At 45.8% G+C, this 21115-nt stretch overlaps 1 protein-coding gene across 4 annotated transcripts in view; it reads left to right on the forward strand.

The window, feature by feature from the left end:
* The window catches only part of LOC310861822 (nuclear receptor coactivator 3-like), an 83302-nt gene that overhangs the window by 18904 nt on the left and 43283 nt on the right, over nt 1-21115 (forward strand). For all 4 annotated transcript variants that reach the window (XM_083769471.1, XM_083769474.1, XM_083769472.1 and 1 more), the window contains exon 2: nt 17042-17132. The gene's annotated coding sequence lies outside the window, so the exon portion shown is untranslated. The remainder of the gene's footprint in view (nt 1-17041; nt 17133-21115) is intronic.

Here is a 21115-nt window from a genome sequence, read left to right on the forward strand (position 1 = left end):
ATTTTGATTAACTGCCATAACATGTAGTGTAGACTCTGGCTATGTCAATACTATGGCATGCATTGTTTTTTCTTTTTTTTTCGTCAAGGAGAGTTGTTGATCTTGCGGTTTTGACCCTCTCGCTGTCTCAGTGGGAACGCTGCCGCTGAGAGGGTAGAGATGAAGCATGCTAGTGAAAAACAAGACAATGAAGGCTCCTCTCTCTCTCTCTCTCGTGTAGATCAACCACTGTTTTTTTTCCCCCCTTTCTCGTCCTCTGTGATCAAGGACTTTCAAATAAACAAGCAGGAGGAGGGGAGGGGAGGGGAAAGAGGGGTGTGTGTGTGTGGGTACTGGGAAAAAGGTGGAGAGAGGGGGAAAAAAGAATTGAGTGGAAAAACAAGAGAAAAGGTGTATGGGGGAGAGAATAAGAAGAGGCCACTCGCCTCAGATCTTTACAGTCAAATTCTTTGAGTGGGTCAAAGTTCCCCTCGGCAGCCGGCGACGTGCTCTGATTGGCTGCGGAAAGGTGAAATTAAAACCACGGTAAACTTTTGACCCCGCAGGAACCGGGGAGGAACGCCCATCGCTGGAGTGAGATCGTGCTTCTCCCTCTCCCCTCCCTCTGTCCTTCCCTCTCTGGCTCCTTCTCGCTCTTTTTTTCTCTCGATCTCACTCGACCCTCCCCTCCCTTATTCATTCCCCACCAGGCTGTCTTTCACTCTTCACTTTGCTCCCTTTCAGCTCTCTACCCATCTCTCTATTCCCTCTCTGCCCTCCTCCTCCTCCTCTCCTCTCCCTATCACTCTCTCCCCCATGAATTTGTGCCTTGCTGCATATAGCCTGTCGAGAGTGAGAGAGGGGGAGAGAGAGAGAGTGAGAGAGAGAGAGAGAGATAGAGGGAGGCATGGAGCAGGAAAGAGCTGGGGGAGGGGTGGAGAGGGAGGAGACAGACGGAGCGGGGGATGGGAAAGAGGGTGAAGCAGTAGAGAGAGACAGAGAGACAGAGAGAGAGAGAGGCAGGAGGAATGCAGCCTTCTTGACTGTGTGCCATGATTGCACAAACTGCTCCCTGTTAAAGTGGAGGAAAATGCGAAGAGAAGAGCGGTGTATGTATAAATAGAAGTGGAACGATGGGGTCGGACTGAGCGACAGGAGGGGGTGGGGGCGTGTGTGTGTGTGTGTGTGGGGGGGGGGGCATTTTCACTGCTAATGTTTTCTCTCATTACACATCAAACGGTTGATGGGGCGGGGGGGGGGGGGGGGTCTGGAGTTGGCTGATTTAACACGATTCCATGAGTATCTCTCTCTCTGCCGCTGCTTTCGTTTCCACGTGTGAGCGCACACGCCACACGCACACGCATGCATGCACGCTCGCTGGCTTTCCTGTCTGCCTGCAACCCCAGTCGTTTAGGAGTTTCTGTGATTGGTTATTGTCTGTAGCTAATTGTTTTCACCTTTCTCTCTCTCTCTCTCTCTCTCTCTCTCCTGCATCTCTCTCTCAGAGTCGACCCGTGGCTTACAAGTTATTTTAACCTCTCTTCCCCCTGTTGCGGTGCATGTTGCACATGGGCAGCCGGGAGCCACACTGTCAGTGTTTTCACATTTGAACGAGATAGATGTCTTTATGTTTTTCTCGGCATGCCCCCATCGTTGAGTCAGTGCAGAGCAGGCGAGGTGTGATCTGGATGGATATGAAAAGAGACCCCGAGACCAGCACAGGAAGCCACTTCCAGATAGAGGAAGAAGAAGCAGCGGTACTTATTGAGTTAAAAAGAGAGAGTGAAGCAGGGAGGAAAGAGAGAGAGAAGGAGAGGAGGGGGAGAGGGAGAGAGCAGCGGACAGCTTTAGTGAAGCTGTGTTCTGGTCCTATGCCTGCTCCCACTGCACAATGGGCACCATATGGTCTCATAACGTATGGAGCTCACATCAGCTCCTTCCAAAAACCTCTCCTCCCCGCCTCTCCTCTCCTCTGCTCTCCTATCCTCTATTCCTTCCCTTTCGTCCTCTTCTTGTCCTCCTAGTACTCCTCCTCTTCCCACCTGTTCTTCACCTCCTCTGATTCAGATTTCAAACCTCCTTCAGATAACCCCCCCTCCCCATGCAACCCCAAGTATCTCACCCAAAAGACAACCCATTAGAACAGATGAAGAACACACATGCACCCGTAGCGCCTTCAACATGCAAGTAATATCCTTAACAAACATTTTGGCACGCGCGCACGCGCGCACGCACGCACGTGTGCACACGTGCACACAGACGTGCATGCACACACACACACACACACACACACACACACACACACACACACACACAGAGAGAGATAAGAGCCCCATCCCCCTCTAATGGGAAAGGAGATGGATACTGACACAAGAGAAGATTTCTCAAGATGTCGCTCTCTACCGTTTAACTCTCTCCGTTTTAAATATTTAAAGCAACCGTGATATACACCCATCCCACCACACCCCACCCCATCCCACCACACCCCACCCCGTTGTGCCGTGAGAAAGTTGCCGGTTTCCTTTGACGCTAATGCAAGTTGGCATCGGAGAGCAGAGCACGTGTGTGCACGCGTGGCACCTCGCCAGCCCATGTAGAGTAGACAGACACTGCTTGTTGCCTGTGTGAGCGAACGAAAGTTGATCTTTGATTTGGGGAATTGTTGTGCGAGTGTTTTTTAGATGAGACAGGGTTTTCACTCGCATTGTAATCATCACGTATGCATGTCTGCTTTGGCTCCTGTGTGAGCGAGGGACCTGGTCGGCGAGCGTTTGTTTGTTTGCGGGTGGCTCTGCATGTTGCCATGCAGTTCCCCCCCCCCACCCCGTGTCTATGGCGTGAGCTTTTGTCTGCACGAAGTGATGGATGACTGGGAGCTAATGTGATTTAGATGCTACACCAGGAGAGTGTGTGTGACTGTGTGTGTGTGCAAACACACATGGCTGAATCTGCAGTGCCTGTGTTAGTGCATCCACTTCCCTCTCCCTTGATTTGCTCCTCTTTTCCTCACGTCCCTCTTTCTTGTTCCTTCCATCTCACACTCTCCCCCTCCCCATTATTTTCCTGCGCTGTGCAATTTTTGGACACAGGGAGGTGTGTGTGTGTGTGTGCGCGCCTGCTTTCTTATTGTCACCGCAGAGAGGGGATGTGTGAAGATGGGGAGACGGGGAGGGAGAAGGTGATGGGGAAGGGGGGGCGAGATAGAGGTGGACGGGTGGAGTAGGAGATGTGTTCCTTCTCTAAGACCTCATTGATGGGTTATTGTGAGCCAATTATGTTCCATTTCCACAGAGAAAGTCTCGCGGAGGGATGTGTGCGTGTGCTCCGTACGCACGTGTGTGTGTGTGTGTGTGTGTGTGTGTGTGTGTGTGTGTGTGTGTGTGTGTGTGTGTGTGTGTGTGTGCACTCGTGTACTCTGGTGGCAACTTGAAGAGCGAGGAGCTTGAGAGAGTTTTATCTGCATGCAATTATCTTGAGAGAAAAACACCTTTGGTGTTGCGTACCATTCTGTGTGTGTCCTACATACACAGAGCGGCCCTTTTCTCTCGCAGTTAGACTGAACGCATTCGTTCGACCCTTTTCTTGTCGACTTCACGGCCTAGTAGCCTACATGGTCAGAGAGAGTAAAAATGGAACCAAATCGATTCGTGTCCATTGGGTTTCCTAAATGGACACTCAGGATTTCACTGCGTACAGCTGGACCAATGACCTGTTGACGATGCTACGATATTTGATATTTGTGTCATTTGATATTGGGTTGGATATTTGATGCGTGTGCCCAAAGCGTCGCCTTACAGTCACCATGAGCGCATACATACATTTTTCAGACTCGATGTCTCTGAGTCTTGGTTGGGATGGCAACCTTTTATCTTCTTTGGTCTTCAGTAAAAGTTCATCGCTCAGTGGTTTGCCGCACATATCAATGCCACACATACTATACTCAATACTTTATTAATACAATTAACAGTACATTAATTTGAGGTAGATTGATTTGTGTTAGTGTACTCAATTCATAATGTAAGCTAGACAATACAATTATGTATCGTTAAAATCTCAGTAGCAGCAAATGGTATATTTACAGAAAAGGGAGGGTTGGGGGCACAGGATGATACTACCATTAAGTACCAATGAGGTCAAAGGTGATATGCTAAGCACAATTGTATTTTAAGGTCATCCTTTCTTTTAGGTTAGTTTTGAGTTTGGGTATAGGAAGTCGATATATTTAATATGGCCCAGGCCGTAGCGTAACGGTCTGGGCACCGGACTGGTAATCCAGTCGCAGTGTGCCGCGGGTTCTCCTCCCGCGGCTCCCGGACCCGACACGGCCTTTACTGCATGTCATCCCCCCATCTCTCTCCCGTTTCCTGTCAGCCTACTGTCTGTCCCTTCATAAATCAATAAAAGGCGTAAGCCGCAAAAAAAAAAAAAAAAAAAAAAAAAAGAATGGGTTAATATATCTTGTCGTTTGGTTTTGTGTTGGTGGCAGCCCTGGGTTCACGGCACTTTCTCTGTGGCATTGCGTTGCGACCGGCTCTGGGTTGGCTTGGAAGGGCTCAGTTAAGTTGGCTTATGTTGCTCGCGTGCCTGAGTTTTACAGCCCCCCCCCCCCGCCCCCCGCCCCGAATTCACCACTTACCCCCCCAGGGCCGTGGACTGAGGTATCTCTGCGCTCTGCCTAGATGCGGCCTGGCACAAGGACCCCCGCCCTTGGTGTGACTGATGAGCTGGACGGACTGCCTGCCAGTGCGTCCTGACCACGTTGGGGGGCCGGCTGTCGTACATCGGGCGCTATAGGGGTTACCGGCAGTGTCGGCTAACACGTGCACAAGTCGGAGAGCTCGCACGAAACTCAATGACAGTGACGCACCGGTCCAGGTGGGATCCCAGGTCACGACGCACCGCCGTGGAGAAAGTGCGGGCGCCCGTGAACCCGTGCCACGGTCCACCGAAGGGGATCGCGTGCGTACGCATGCTTGCATGCTCTTGTTCACGTGTGGAAAAAAAACACACACACTTCCGGTCTTCTTCACATAGCAGTGCTCACATATCAGCTCTCACACACCAAGTCTCGTCTGCGAGACCACAGCTGGGTGATTCCTACTGAAGGGGGTGGTATGCTGTCGCCATCACCCACTCCCGAAGAAAATGCTGATCTATGCGTTGTGAGCTTGTAGATTGGCTATTTCCGCTAGTGTTATAAGGAGGTGTTCTGCGTTGTGAGCTTGTAGATTGGCTATTTCCGCTAGTGTTTATAAGGAGGTGTTCTGCGTTGTGAGCTTGTAGATTGGCTATTTCCGCTAGTGTTTATAAGGAGGTGTTCTGCATTGTGAGCTTGTAGATCGGCTATTTACGCTAGTGTTATACGGAGGTGTTCTGCGACTGTGGTACTGTAACCTTTGCTGGCAACAATTAGTAACAGCGCTTTGGCAATTAGGACTATTGTGCCTTGGAAGGAAACAGTCGATGCAAATTAGGACAGAAAACAGACTTTGCTCCGTTTAATGTTTAGATAGAACAATGCTTTAAAGGTCGCTTTCGTCATTCATTAACACCTCAGTATCTCCCTTGTAAAGTGTGTATTCATGTTTATCGCATTAACCCTTTCTGACCTGAGATCTCAGATTCTCAGATTCTAAAAATGTCTTCCACATCCTGACAGTTTTCCATTCTGACCTGAGATCAGATTCTAAAAATGTCTTCTACATCCTGACAGTTTCCTGAAAAAGCTATGTTTCTATGTCAGTCGTTCTTCGATTTTTCAAAAATAGCAGACCTACAAGTTCGTAGCGCGCCACTCGGTGGTGCGCTATGAGCTTGTAGATCTGCTGTTTTTCAATAGCTAAAGCATAACATAATGCTAACACCAAAAGGGGTTCCCGCCTAAAATGGGTTAAAATGGGTGTTCCTGTTAATTATGTATGTAACTAAGCACACTTATTTTGTTGTTAAGGACAGCCATAATTATTGTGTCGCCTGTCTATATTATGTTAGTTTTTTTATTTAGTTTGATAGTTTCCCCCATAGCCTTTTGTGAGTTCCTAATCCATCCAGCCACGTTACTTAATGTTGTCCTTGTCCTAGCAGTGATGATGTCCATGCTCCCGGCAAGGGAAAAGTACACATTGAGATTTTTTTTTTTACTTACTGTATTAAAAAAATTCAATGATGGGTGGAAACGTGCCTGAGTCAGACATGGATGTTTTTATCTGTTGCCATGGCAGCGGATTGACCATCAGGGCGGGGTTCGGGGCAATGGGGGAGGAGCTTATTGATTGACCTACTACGCTAATGACTTTTGAATAGCCTCCTGTGTCTGTTCTCTCCGCGCCCAGGGAGAATCCATCACTGCTGTCTATGGGGTCACTTATATCTCTGCTAATTCCTGGTGACAATATGAATGGAATCCCACTCGGTGTTTGGTGAAATGGTGCTTATTTTTCGACTTCAATCTTCTCATCTTCTGTGACGTTTAGTAACTATTCTCACTCACTATTGGTGAACATGCAGGCAAAAATTGCAGATGTACTGGCTTTTAACGCAATTTGTTATGAGCTTATAGATCAGGTGTAGAGGGGGAAAATGAACCTGAGTATACTGTAGTCCCCTGGCGATCTCCAGTTATTGAAGTATAGGGTTATATGTTAAATATTTTACCAGCGTTTACACTGAGACATCTATCGGTCTTTAAATAAATATGACAGTCATGCTACTACACTCATTTGGTCTTGTATCACGGATGTGAGGCCTCTATTGTGGATAATGCATAGTAGAGCCATACATAATTTATCAGCTCAAATGAGGTGTTCTAAATAGCCTAGTTCTTTTCTTATTGATATAGAGTAGGCGAGACTGCACGTACATTGCTTTAACCACATGAACCCTATACTTGATTGACTCGAGTTCCCCAGGGGGTCTATCCTAGGCGCCCTACTTTATTTTGCCACTACACCACCAAATCTCTCTGCTGAAAATAGCCTGTCTACAAGCATCGCATCGCAATGTTACCAGGAGGCTAACGGTTCCCAGCAGTCACTATTCAATCTTACCAGGAGGCTAACAGTCCGCTAACAGTTTTTTTTTGTGTGAAAATAAGCAGAACGTCTGTTTACGGTGAAGACGTTCGGTGTAGAGGGAAGAAAAGAAGGGGGCCCAGTATGAAGCCCTGGGGTACTACTCTGGTCAATGAAGTGGTTAAGGTTCTAGGTGCTTCTTATCATACCCAGTGATTCCCAACCTGTGGTCCGCGAGGGCATTTGTGAGTGGGACTCACCCCAAATAATTGGCAAAACACTTCAGATTGTATCTAGATAATATAACATTAATACAAAATAATTGATGTAAAAAGAAATGCCTTGTAAATGAGCCTTGTGATACCGGTAAATACGAACTTAAGCTTCTCCACGTTGGTTTCATTTATCTATGCCGGAGCATAATCGATTAACTGTTCATTAAAATAAACATGCGGCCCACCCATTTGGCCGCTTAAGGCATCATGTGGTCAAAGATGGGTGGGCCACGAACACTTTTGAGATTTCCAAGTGAGCCCTGATCCAGAAAAGGTCCAGAACCACTTGCTTTAGTAGGATCTCTTGATGAGGCGTGACGACGCACATAATTCACACAAGCTGTCAAACAACCATCACGCATTTCCGCCACACGTGGCTCTTGTTTCTTTCTCCTGGGTTCAATGGAAGGTAAGGTGACAGATGACACGAGGGTTTGTGTCACCATGCTTTATCTTATCGGGACTTTGTTTGTAGCTTCTGCGCAACTTTACAGCCAACGCTGAGAGACAGGAATGTGATTCTGCCTCTGTGTGTGTGTGTGCGTGCGTGTGTGTGTGTGTGTGTGTGTGTGTGTGTGTGTTTGTAGAAATGAGCATGTGTCATCGTATATGCACACGATCAGCACGGGTCAAGGTTCACTCATGATAAAGTAGGACAAAACAAACAGTACTGACGCCTGCATACAGTAACAGTCATGATTGCATAGGCTGCGTCTGATATGGCCCACAGTGGTTGGGCTTACAGACTTTTGAGCCTTTATTTGATAGTCACAGTGGAGAGAGACAGGAAATGCATTGAGTGAGTAGAGGAGAGTGAGATGCCGGGAATCTAACCAGGGACTCACTGTCATGCACTAGAGCCCATGTGAAACACGCCCTGACTGACCACTCACTGATTTGGTTGTTTTAAGCCAAGGGATTTAATGTCTCACTAATGTTCTTTGTCGGACTACAGTGTCACAAAAAAGTTCGAACTACAAGCAAAAAAATAGGCTTGTTTTGTAAATCGGCTATTTTTGGAATTTGAATCCTGAAAAGTAACACTAACATGAGTTTATCTAAGCTCATCTCACTCAAGAATCGCCTAAGGGTGGCGCCATTTCCATGGCGTAAACACAGAAAAATCACACCCGTATGAACTGAGTGGTGCTACTCCATGTGGGGGTCCCCGGAACTTCCAGACCCACAGGGTGGTGGCCCGGTTCCGGCAAGCCACCCCGCATCCGGAACGGTTGAGAAATGACAGAGTTACCGTGTGGCGGTCCCCGGGGGGTCCCCGGAACATCCAGACCCCCAGGAATGCAGCCAGGGAGCCGGGCCGGTTCTGGCGAGCCGCCCCACGTCCGAAATGGTTGAGAAATGACAGAGTTATAGTGAAGCTATTTCCGTGCTCGGACAGACCCAGGGACCCAGGGACACACATTGCTGGACAATGGAGTAGCGGCACCACTCAAAAAGCGTCACCCTTAGGCGATTCTCTCGCTCGATTCGCTTGATAAACTGAGGTTACTGTCACTGAAGTAACCCAGAGGTTTCTACACCAAACAACGACGACATGCTATATTGTCGCTGTCGCGTGCAAAGCTTGTTAGTCCAAAACCATTAATCTTCATGAAATGAGAAAATAAAAACCTGTTCCAATGGATATAACTGAGTTATGAGATTTAGTCACGTGCTATAATACTATTAATTTGTTAACCACTATCAACCTGGAGTCCCTATTTTGGTTATGTTCATTATAATCGCATTATGAGCTTGAAACTTTGAACATTTGTGAAAGTAGATAGGGCTTAAATGGTTCAAATTGCACAAAGAGACAAAGTGTGACCGTCGACCGATATCGCTCTGAAATATATATTCAAAGATTTGTGCCACATTTTCCGTATTTTTCAAAAATAGCAGACCTACAAGCTCGTAGCGCATGAGCTTGTAGATCTGCTATTTTTCAATAGCTAAATTATAACAATGTTTAAAACACCAAAAGTGTGACCCTCGACCGATATTGATCTATTTACAAACAAAAGAATACATGTACAATACAAGGTTTCCACCCGACAGTGACAATATCTTTACTCGAAGAAGATTCGTGAATTTAGAAACCGGCTGTATCAATAGTCAATAATCAAATCAATGATGTCACAGCCCCACATGTTTCAGCACAGTGGTACAACATCCATGCCCAGGCCAGCAGTGCCAGTGACCTCCCCTTTATATCGACCGTATATGCACCCATAGAACATAATGGAACACATCTAGGCTTCCATGAGACATTAGAATGACTTGAATGCACTGGCTTCATGTTGCTTCCTTTGCTGTCAAGGGTTATATTTAGCAAGAAACTATTCATATAGCCATCCAAAAACAAATGGATGTAAGGTGAGTGTACTGGCGAGGCTGTAGAATTGAGCATGATCTTTAAACCAAGGCTCTCTCACCGTGTTGTGGAGAAGCTGAACCACTATGACTAAAGGCCTCTGAAACGTCTAAACACACCAACATGTGGTTAAAGGTGCTGTAGTGATATTATTTGTCTAAAAATAACCCCTTTTTTGTCAAAAGGTTAATCATTACTACTGTATAAACGGTTTGTTGTGTAACAGGGGCCTCATCTCCAGCCCTTTTTTCGTAAACAGAAAATACATTTTCAGCTGGGTCACAGGAGAGAGAACACATTTATCAGCTACAGTTTTATAGTGTTCCAATTTTGTGTGCTCTTTTTTTTTCCACTTCCATTTTCACTTATATCCTGTACGAGTCCTGTATGAGGCTTGATGGTGAAGTGTAGCCATTTGGCATAAAATATCACTTTACTTTAGCACTTTTAAATAGCAATTTACTTCATAGCCTTGAATCAATTCAATAGCATGTGATCTGAGTATTAACACAATGAGTGGAGGGATTTTCTTCAAAATAAAGGCGCTAGAGTGCCAGAAGATATGGGAGATTTTACTCTGAAAAGCCCCGCCTTCCGTTCCTCCCCCCAAAACCAGTAGGCATAATGTTGCATCATTACCGCGCGATGATCACGCTAAAGTCTCTCTCATTCTTTCTGAACTGTAAACAGCAAGGAGTATGGTGCAGAAGGACAAAAAAAAAAGAAAATCTCAATTATTATCTTTTGTTTATCAATAAAAAAAAAGCCATGACATGTGTACACGTCCACTGGAACCAACGGTTGGATTAGATATGACGAATATGTTAATGTCCTGGAAGAGACACTACTGGAGATGTTGATGTGAGCTCTGGGGGATTATCTTTTGCCTAGTTTTTTGTTTTTCTTTTCTGTTTTTTTTGGGCAGAGTTTAATTAAAACAATAGGAACATAATGATTAAGAAGGGCTGAGCTGCATGCATGCAGTCAAGTGTACCAGGTTTTCAAACATTGCTTTGTTTATACGAGATAAAGTGGAAGAGAAGATAATTCGCCTGTTTTATTGTTTGTGAGAGTCAGCTTGCCGGGTGCTCTGCAAGTTAATTTGAAAGCAGTCTGAAGTAGCTTATGCTGCTATTATAAAGGCCGGGCATGGCGGGCAGTAGTTAATTTATTAGTTTATTGTGTTTTTTATCCCATTCTGAACGGGCACCCATTTTGGTGTCAGCATCATGTTATGCTTTAGCTATTGAAAAATAGCAGATCTACAAGCTCATATCGCGCCACCGAGTGGCGCGATACGAGCTTGTAGGTCTGCTATTTTTGAAAAATCGAAGAACGACTGACATTTTTAGAATCTGATCTCAGGTCAGAATGGGTTCATCAGACCAGTGTGTGTCCGGCGGAAACCTCGTATGAATCTGATCTCAGGTCAGAATGGGTTAAGTGCACGTCCCTGAGGTCCATCCACTTGGCCATCAGTTGAGAACCACTATGAATTGGCTATTGAGAACCACAGTGTGAGTGTAGGGTTTAAATGTTAGTATAGCATAGTGTCAGGACAGTGTTGTGTGTTTGGTTTCCTCTGCGTTCTTGGAAAGGATGACTCACGCAAAGGCTTATTTCTTTTTTTGAATATGTAAATGGCGTGTTATGGGCAGGCTAGGCTACAGTAGACACACCCTGGATGGCTGGTCGGATGAGTCCTAGACCTGCTTGGCCTATTTGTGCTTTTACTCCCCCCCCCCCCCCCCCCTCCACACACACACACACACACACACACACACACACACACACACACACACACACACACTCGTCATTTAGCATTGATCAAGTTAATACTTTTTTTTTTAAAGGTTTTATGACATTCATTTTCATTTATTTTTCTTTTTTCTTTTAGGTTTTATGACCTCAATTACACCCAAAAAACCTGAACTTTGAACATTCAGTGGATTTTCTGTGGTCTGAAGTTTTCTTTGGGTTTTTTTGGGCCTTTTGAGCTACAATGAAAACATGCAACACAGTGACATCTGCTGGCAAATCCCATTGACATATATGGGATTTGCAGTAAGTGATGTCACTTACTGCCGGCAAATCAGAGCACCTGTTTGAGACAGAAAACCCCAGATCACAGAAAATCTACTGAATGTTAAAAGTTCATGTTTTTTGGGTGCAATTGAGATTAGAAAACCTAAAAAAAACAAGAACAATTCCAAAACCTTTTTTTTATGTCACATTCCCTTTAACAAACTGTCAATTTCCCCATGTTGTCTTGCGTGTGGCAGCAGCAGTGACGGTTTACTTACTGTATGTGTAGTTCGTTTGACTTCACTGTACGTGGGCGTCGTTACTTCACTGAAAGAAAACTACAACCGAAATGTGCTGCAGTCAAACGGTGTCAAATGACGACGCTTCTCATTTCCTATTGGTTGGCGTCTGGTCAAAGTTCACCAAGGTTGTTGTCAAAGCGCCGCAATGCTTCTGAAGCACATGTTGGACCGTGCAGCAGTGGCTCAGAGCCTCTAACCCAAAGCCTAATATCTCCCTTGCCAAAGGGGGAATTCCCCTTTTAGGGTAGTGGTTAAGATGTTTGCTTTCCACATGGGACTCCGGGAGACCCGGGTTCGAATTCCGGGCCTTTACTTGGTCATAGCAGGCACAACATTACATGAAAGCAGTTTAACTGTAAACGGCACGGCAGTTTGCAGCCATAGTGGCTCTTATTTGTGTGTGATTTGAAAGGCAGTGTTGTGTCTTGTATGGGTCCATTTTAAAAGGAGCATGGTAGCATGGAGCAGCGGCTCCCCTCTCGGGTGCCCCCTCTTCTGTGGAGACTGACTGTGGATTCAGTTTTTTATTAGCCTCTGCGGTCTGATTTGTTTAAGGGGAGGCAACTTGCCAACATGTGGCTTGGCTCCCATTCTGCTCCAGTGTGAGTGCTGGTTTTGTTTTGAGGGGGGTGGGGGGGGGGACTGAGCTAAGAACACTGAAGCGGAGTCACCCAGAGTGCACACACAGCACACACACACACACACACACACACACACACACACCGATGCACACGTGCGTGCATGTGCACCCGCATACATCACACTCAACATTGCAGCATTATGTATGCTTTTACTGTCTTGTTTTTTTTGCACGCTGGATAACATTCTCCATTGACCATTTCCATTATTCACAGCCATAACAGAAGGAATCAAACTGAAGACACACGCACACGCACACACACAGTCACACACACACACACACACACACACACACACGCACACGCACACGCACACGCACACGCACACAGACACGGACACACAACAACAATTGCTGATAAACAAACTTGGTAATGTAAGTGAGCAGGGATTTGCATGAATGCCATTTCATAATCTCTCTGTCCCTACCCTAGAGTTATATATCTAGAGAACGGACGGCCCCGCCCCTACCTATTAACTTCAATAAAAGTTGCTCACCAGCGCATGAAGAACACTCTACAGTCTTGAAACCCTGTACATCAGCTGAAATACAATAAAATATATATGTTTTTCACACTTTTGGGGTCCAGGAAGGGGACCCTGTCCTTGACGGGGTTCCACATGGGGCCCCACACATCAACTCGAGGAAGAGTTTAACCACTTTTAACCCTATTTTATACTTTGCTGTATTCGGAAATAACCGATCTGCAAGCTCACAAAGCCTTGGCAAAGCAATGCAACAAGTCATGGTAGGACCTGTGGCTCGGTATACCCAGATCTACTGCTTCACCAACACGTCCGACCCACGAGTTGATGTTTAAAGGTTAATGAAGGATAAAAAATCACACACGTGTGAACTGAGTGGTGCAATTCCCCCCCCCCCCCCCCCCCCCTCTCTCTCTCTCTCTCTATCTCTCTCTCTCATTAGAGTCACTACCTCTCTCACTCTCTCTCATTAGAGTCACTACCCCTCTCACTGTTTCTGGCGCCCCCTACTGCTATTTTTAAGTCACATACTCATGCTCACACGGACACACAAACAAGTACGAGACAGACACACACACAGACACACACACAAACACGTACGAGGACATTGCAAGCTGGTTGTAGGAGTGGTTGCACCACTCAAAAATGTATTGGATAAAAAAAAATATATATATAAATTCCCATTGAAGATTACTTGTTTGCTTAACAAGAGGAAGACGCAATGATGCAAACGATTGTTTCCACAGAGCACGCACGCACACACACACACACACACACACACACACACACACACACACACACACACACACACACACACACACACACACACACAGTTAAATGAACACTAAAGGATGGTGCTGTGAGTGTGTGCTAGCTGCAGTAGTAGACGTGTTGAGACATCTGTCTCCGTGCCAGCTGCGTCTGGTAGCTTTAATTAACACTGACTCTTTAACACAGCGTCGACCTCTGCGTCGGAAGCTCGTTCACTTCCACTCTCATATTCCAAGGTTGTTATTTATTTACTTGATGTTTCTATTAACCTCCCGTTATGAGATGAGCAGCGCGACGCGCGTCTACTGTACCATTAACTAGCATTTATTCAGCCTGCGTGTCAAAGCACTGCACAAAGAGCACTGATGATCCACTGAATGAGCTCTCTCTCTCTCTCTCTCTCTCTCTCTCTCTCTCTCTCTCTCTCTCTGTCATATTGCAACTTACTTAACCCATTAAGACCTGATGCCGATTCTACAAATGCCTTCTAAATCAGTTCTCAAAAGGTTTTCGTGCCCACCAAAGGACCCCCAAAAGGATATGCATTTGAGCACTGTGAGCTTGTAGATCTGCTATTTTTGAATAGCCAACGCTAAAATCTAAAATGACATGCTGGATGCTGTCCCGGTTTCATTAGGTTAAAAAAGAACTGGCTTACGAAAACCATGAAAATTGTGCATTTGCAGAATCTATCTCTCTGTCATTTGCACAATTCATCTCTCTCTCCGTTGACGCTGCTTGTGAAGAACTCACTGCTTCTTTTCCTCCTTCTCCGAAATTCGGACAAAACGAAGTCCGCTCTCCCTTTGTCACTGACACGCTATAAATTCTCGGCCGCTTAAATACATCGCTCTTTTTCTCCCCACCCTTCAATTAATAGGAAACACATCGTCTGAAGGAGGGTCTTTGTGGGTTTGTGACTAGAGTACCCCCTAACACCCACCCCCCCGATAGCCCCCATCTGCTCCCAATCATGGGGGCAGCCAGCGGTCAGCTCACCAATGGTGAATGGCACACGCTGACGCTCATGCACGCACGCACACGCGCACGCACACGCACATACACACACGAATCACGATAGACATAAGCTTAGCTATACAAACACACAGGCATGTTCTGCAGAATCTACACGCACACACACACACACACACACACACGCACACGCACACGCACACGCACACGCACACACACACACACACAGCGTACGTGCATGTACAAGTGCTCATCCAGACATAGTGACAGATGAACATGAGACACGCTGTCAGTTTGCTTCACGCTGTCATGGAAACGCCCAGCTCTCTCCATGGTTACACACACACACACACACACACACACACACACACACACACACACACACACACGTGCACGCGCACACATAACCATTATTATCTGAATCTAAACGGACACAAATGAGCCCATTATGGGCTTTGGGGATTAGACCAGTGATTTGACCTAATGGGCTGTGTTTTCATTTTCTGTGATCCTTGACAATAAAGGGTTGATATTGAAATCCTTGTGTACAGGTGGTTACAGTACGTGGTGCATTTTGTTAGTGGAATAGAAGCAGCTTCTCTACTCTTGTGTAGGGTTGGGAATGAACGATTCTTGTTCCATCTTGTTCCATAACCATTCCATCTCAACGGTCCGATTCCGATCCGGTTCCCTTAAATGATTCCTGTGTGTGTGTGTGTGTGTGTGTGTGTGTGTGTGTGTGTGTGTGTGTGTGTGTGTGTGTGTGTGTGTGTGTGTGTGTGTGTGTGTGTGTGTGTGTGTGTGTGTGTGTGTGTGTGTGTGTGTGTGTGTGTGTTATATATTATACATTATACCGGTTGACGATTTTGGTTTTGATGAACATAAATTCATACAGTATTGCATACATATGATCGTAGTGTTTCTGAAAATCATCAGGGTTATATGAAGGAGTTCCAAATGGACACATACTGTACAGGTCTGTAACTCTGAGTGTCATAACTGTCAAGTTATGGTGGTCCTTGAAATTAAAACGTTTTAGAACCACTGGTATTTTAATTATATAGCAGACTAAGTCCACATACCAGCTCTGACAGTGTGGAGAGAAAAAAAAGAAAAGAAAGTTCTGCGAACGGCTCCAAATGTGATGGAACCGAATCCGGTTCCTCAATGTAGGTTCCGGATCCCAACCCTTCTATTTTCGGCATGTCATTAATATTAACATTTTCAAAAAGATCTACAAGCACACAACACGCTGTAGATCAGCTATTTAATATAAAATAAAGGCGAAAGCCGCGGAGAAAAAAATAAGAAGGGTTACGTCAAATTACATCCTTGACGGTGAATGAGTTAAGAGCAGTATACTGTAGCTCAGGATATGTGTTCATTAAAAGAGCATAAAATCAAGGTACTATAATGTCTACAATTTCTTTTTAAACTATGTTGTTTCGACCAGTAAATGGTAATTTTTTAGTGCTTGGATCATTTTTCATGTTTAGTTTTTTGTTGATCCTAGAAGAACCCATCTACGTTTTAAATCTACTTCTATCCTCATTGAGCACCTGGCTGATCTCTCTCTCTCCCCAAGAAACGTTATTTGATTCCTGGCTTCAGTGTTTTTGGTTTCCGGTAAAATGTGTGTCTCGTCTCTTCCTTCACTCAGTGATCCAGTGATGGAAGTGCCCAACACTATACTTGAGTCAAAGTTGTGTGTGTGTGTGTGTGTGTGTGTGTGTGTGTGTGTGTGTGTGTGTGTGTGTGTGTGTGTGTGTGTGTGTGTGTGTGTGTGTGTGTGTGTGTGTGTGTGTGTGTGTGTGTGTGTGTGTGTGTGTGTGTGTGTGTGTGTGTGTGTGTGTGTGTGTGTGTGTGTGTGGAGTGAGGGTGTGGTTTGTGTGTTCATGGTAGTTCCATGTGTTTGCTTTGTGTATGTGACACGGCATAACACAACATACAAGCCAAAGTACACACACTGCGTGTGTACTTTGTGATAAAGACAAAAGCATTATGACTGGGACATGGTTCCTCTCAATGCATATTTCCTACAGCTCATTAAGTTGTTTAATGGTGTTTCCCTGCAGTCATCACAACTCGGATTAATAAATACTGCCTGTTATTCATTAATATCATCATTATAATGAACATGCAGCGTTGAGCACAATTGCTTATTATATCTCTCTGCATGTGTGTGTGTGTGTGTGTGTATTCTCTCTTCAGACTTCATCGACCAGCCCAGATAGGACCACGCCTCCAGAGAGAGGAGGAGGGGAGGACCAGACCGTCGTACGTCTCCCGGCGCCATCACAAGGTGCGCTACATTCCATATTGGTTGGCATGGTAACGGCTACCGCACGCCGCCACTCTGTGCTGCGTTTACGTTGACTTGTTGTTTTTTTTTCTCCGCGGTATGGGAGACAGTTTCACGTTGTTGCCATACTGTTGCAACATCCCGACCGCTGCCAGACAGGCGAAAGGATTTCTGTAAAACAAATGGTTTTAGGAAAGCCGTACTGAGCATTCAATTTGGCCAGGCTTTGTCTCTGGCGGAGTTAAAAAAGAAAAAAAGAACGAGGTAGTAGCAGACTAGTAATGGTGACAAAAGGCAAAGCATGGGAGGGAGTAATTTATAGACAGACAGACAGACAGAGAGAGAGAGAGAGAGATGCGTGAGTTTGCTCTCAGAGGAGGGGAAGAAGGAGAGTGGAGAAGTGCAAGGGAGAAGATGGCTAATGGGGAGGCAGGAGGAGAAATCAAATTATTTTCTGTGCTCCACCTGCCATAGAGACCGAAACAGAGCATTAATCTTCAACCGTGTCTGCAGGTGACAGCACACACTTCCCCACACACACACACACACACACACACACACACTCTCACACACACGAACGCGTGCGCATACACCTATCTAATAGGAGCCACACATTCACATTATAGATAACTTGGATCCTAAGTAGTCTATCGTGAAATTCACAACGTTAATTCATGCTCCAACGGTGTAGCGGTGTAGTGTGCCGGGGAATTGTTTTTGACAATCTACAAGCTCACAACATGTTGTGGATGTGATGCATTTTGAGCATGCTGATCTAAATCAGGTTTGAAACGGTTCCGTCGCGAATCTTTGATCTGCTGAACTAGGCTTGTGATTTTTGCATTGCTGAGAGTGGTGGTCCATGCTGGTTTTTAGCTAAAGAAGGAAGGGCGGAATCAGAGGAAGGATGATGATGATGAGGGGGAAGACACTGTTTCACACAGACCTGAGTCATGGGGTGAGTCGCATCAGGTCTGCCTCCAAACCAAAACGACGCCACTCTGGCTCGGATTCGTTCTGATAATCTTAACAGGCTGCCTCTTTTATCGAGTGTGAACCAGTGAAAATGATGTCCTTGTCTCCGATCTGTCATGGCCACGCGACCACGCGCAGAGCCACGATGGCTGCGGCGTTGAAGCTCAGACACATCAGTGCAGTGGCGTGCATACGACCAGGGCCAGGCCACCAGAGGGGGGGTGTGTGTGCGTGTGTGCGTGTGTGTGTGCGCGTGTGTGCGTCCTGCCTGCCTCTGTTTTGTCAACAGAGATTACGAAAGACTGGGCGGCTGGCGGGGCCGGAGAGGTGACGGCCGGCCTGCCTGTGTTGCCTAGCGTCAGTGTGTCAGTCTCTAGTCTACTCCCCCCTCGCAATAACACTCCTCCCATACTCGCCACTAAAGACCCCCCTCCCGCCTCCTACCTCCGGAGTCGCACCCAGAAAAAGAATGAGAGAAACACTTATCAACACACACACACACAGGAAGTCTGTTGCCAATAGCATGGTCTGTCTCTCTGCCTGCCTGCCTGCCTGCCCGCCTGCCTGCTATCCTGCACGTCTGGCAGCGTTAAAAGAGAGGCGACGTCCCCAGCGTTAGATGAGCATGCTCGGTCAACCACTGGGTTTATTCATAGAGCCTCGCTGTCATCTTGTTGTTAACGTCGGACTCACAAGGCCAGGCTGAATTCAAGTGTTTTGCTCGGCTGTGGCTGGCTGTGAAAGCCTGTTGCTATCTTTGACATGCCTAAAGCCAGATATGCCAAGAATCTCCTTTGGTCTGCTCTGTGTCTGTGTGAATCGTTGCGAGTGGAGGGAACTGGGGGGTTTAATGCACTGGTTCTCAACGTGAGGTCCAGGGACCTGGGGGGTCCCTACAGGGGTTCTAGGGGGTCCCCTGAAAGTCAAGAACCAAAATGGACACTTTTAGGGGTCTATAACTCAGAGAGTTTACAGGTCCATTTTGTTCCGGAGGAGTTTCCTGTCCCAGAAATAAGAAAGAATTGTATCCTGGTCTCCCGTGTAGAAAGTCAACCACTAAGCCAAAGGGAATTTGGTAGTAGCTCGGCCCGGGGGGAGATATTAGACTTTTAGGCCATTAGGCTGAGGTTGAGAGCCACTCTGCTACACCAACACAAAAGTGTTTTGGCGTCAGTGAAGTTGTCTTTTTCTTGACCTTTCAACTTATTATCTGTTGTTTCTCTGTCTTTTGTCTCTGCCCAGTCTAACCTCCTCCACACATTAGTTTGTTTGTGACTCATGTTGTGAACGTGGGAATTTCATTAATCATCTATCCTTCTCATTTTCCATACTATAGGTTTGATGCATTCAGTTAGTGGATGTCATGCTCTTTTGTTAACCATTTAAACCCTATATAATGTACTTAGTTGAAGCCCATACCCTTTGTGATGCTCCAGCAGAGAATGCCTGAACATATCTTATCTATAAGCACACATTTTCGCTTTATTTCCGCTGCTGAACACATCATCGTACATTGAAGTACAAAATGGGGCACAACAATTTATAATTTTAGCCCGGGGCCTCCAGGACTCTGTGCTCCTTTTTCTCTTCTACACCAAATCTGCCGAATATAGGCGATCTCGCATCGCATCATGTTGTGATATTGGCTATTTTCACAGAATGTTCACCACAGAACTCTAGGGTTCAAGTGCATTTGTTGTATAGTCATTGACGCCCATCTCACTGTGAGATTGTGCGTCCGTACTGAAAGGCCACAGAGTACAGAGCACGCTCCCATAACCCTTGGTGTTTGTGTTGCCGTTTTGACTCTGGAAAGTGAAAGAAAACCTCTCTGAGCAAAGTCCTCGTTGCGAAAGTTCTGGCTAGGTAAACACGGCGTGGTGTCAACACACACACACACACACACACGCACACTCACGCAGTCACGCACACACGGATCATGTTCAAGGTGCGCTCACACTCACGCAGTGCTTTGTCCTTGTCATTTCTCTGTGGTTTGAATAGACTACCAGCTGAATAGAGGCTTTCTCACACTTCTGCCACACAGGGAAAAGTCAATGTATTTTCAATGCCGTTGCTGTCGAGTGAAAACCTTGTATGTCCAAACCTGTTACTTTTCAGGAAACTGAATAAAAGAAAAGCATGCATCCAAGGTAGTTATTATTTAGTCATACGCCCTTGATCATATTTTTCATTGGTTCAATATTTATAAAACTAAAAGACAGACTTAAGGAGCTTGTACGCTGCTGCGTTTTTCTGGTTAGGTCCTTGCAGACCGGTGCGTTTTTCAGAAAAGCGGTATAGCGAAAACGGAGAATCCTAAATTCACTCCGATATTCGGGTCCGCATGTGTGCACAGGGACCTTTAACCACTATAACTTACTCTACAAGCTCAAAACGTATTGTGAGCTTATCATCATCATCATCATACTATAATTCTAACAATGTCTGTGTGTCTGTGTGTGTGTCTGTCAGAAACAGTGCTGTAACTCCTTACTGCCTGCACCAATCACTCCCACTTTTCATACAGGCATTGACCATATGAATATGGATTTTTATTAATTTTTAATATCGATTTGACACTTTAATGATTATTCATTAATTTATTAGTCAATTACAAACGCACCCGGGCGCAGTACCCTTCACGGCCACAAGGGGGGGGGGTGCAAATATCTCACTACGGGTAAGGACTAGTAGATTTAATTGGCCACATTAACAGTAACAGGTTTGAATCATGGACTTTGTGTCATTACAAAAATCAAGTGGTTTGTCTTTCAGCATTTCATGTTTGGTTATGTATAGTTGCATTCATTTCTAAGAATCGTTAAAATCCTAAAGGATTCCAACGCTAAACGTATAGTGTGACACGTAGTGAGATGTGTTGTTCAAAGGCTCCGCCTCTTCAAGCCCAGTCATCCATCATCAGTGTTCATCACCTTCACTCCATCCTCATTGGTCTGTCTGTCTGTTTCACTCTTTACTGTACGTCTATTATCAATTCAATTCCC

This window comes from Protomyctophum parallelum (assembly GCF_964188405.1).
Source record: "Protomyctophum parallelum genome assembly, chromosome: 7".
Classification (NCBI taxonomy): Eukaryota; Metazoa; Chordata; class Actinopteri; order Myctophiformes; family Myctophidae; genus Protomyctophum; species Protomyctophum parallelum.